Consider the following 1106-nt stretch of genomic DNA (forward strand, 5'->3'; position numbering starts at 1 on the left):
ACCCCGACCCCCGCTGCCGTCCGGCTCCTTGCGCCCACGGTGCCAGCAGGAGCGCTCCCTGGCACCAGGCTCCTCTGGCGGCATGGCAGCCGTCAGCCCCGGTGAAGGGGCTGCGAGTGCCGTGGCCCAGCTCTGCCTCCGCACCCAGCCGGCGCTGCCCGGCGCAGCTCCCGGGGCCCCGTGCCAGGCCGGCACGGTAGCTGGGCTGGAGGCTGGGCAGCCCTGCCGTGATGGAGCTGTGGTGGCAGCACCAGCGGCGTCACCAGCGCCAACCCTGGCACCTGCAGTGTGGACAAGCAGTCACCGAGCCCCTGTGCCAGCCCCCTGCCCACCAGCCCCAGGCTGGCATCACGGCACCCTCCCGCTGCCAAAACCTTCCCCACCGCCTGGGCCAGGCAGAGGCGCGTCCGGCTGCCCGGCATCGATGCCGCAAGGTGCGGGCCCCGCTCTGCCAGGCCACAGTGACTTCGCCACCCGTCCCTTCCCTTCCCATCCCGTCCCACTGGCAGCGAGGGCGGTGCAGGGCTCGGCCGACGCCAGCATCCCGGCAGCCTCCCAGCCGGTGCCACAGCAGCCATGCCCGGCCCTCCCGGTACCACACCAGGTCCCCGCCGCCCCGGCACCTTCTCGGCCAGGCGGGTGGCCGGCGGCAGGGTGGGCGTGCGGCTCACCTGGCGCGTGTCCCAGCGTGGCTTGGTGCTGCGCGGCAGCCGGGTCGGCGGCCCGTGAGCGGCAGGGAGGGGAAGGCAGGGTGCTGTGTGAACTTGGCCCCGCTCCCCGCTGCACTTGAGCGCAGGATCCCACCTCAAAAGGAGTCGACGCCCACACCCCGGGTCACGCACCTCCCAGCCCCGCTTCCCAGAACACACACGGCATTAACCCTTCGCGGCCGGCGCTCTGCCGCGGGGCGCCAACCCGGAACCGGGCAGGGGGGCATCCCCTGGTCCCCCCACCTCCCGCGGGAGGAAATTCCCAGCACCGGCAGGACGGCCGCCCTGGGCATCCCCTCCCCGCCACCGGCATCGCCTCGCACCGGCCCCCCGCGCCGAGGCGTCGGACAGGCCCTCGCCCTCCCGCCGCCCCGGGGCAGGGCGATGGGTGCTGGG

This window comes from Calidris pugnax, unplaced genomic scaffold (assembly GCF_001431845.1).
Source record: "Calidris pugnax isolate Ruff unplaced genomic scaffold, ASM143184v1 scaffold371, whole genome shotgun sequence".
NCBI classification, from domain to species: Eukaryota; Metazoa; Chordata; class Aves; order Charadriiformes; family Scolopacidae; genus Calidris; species Calidris pugnax.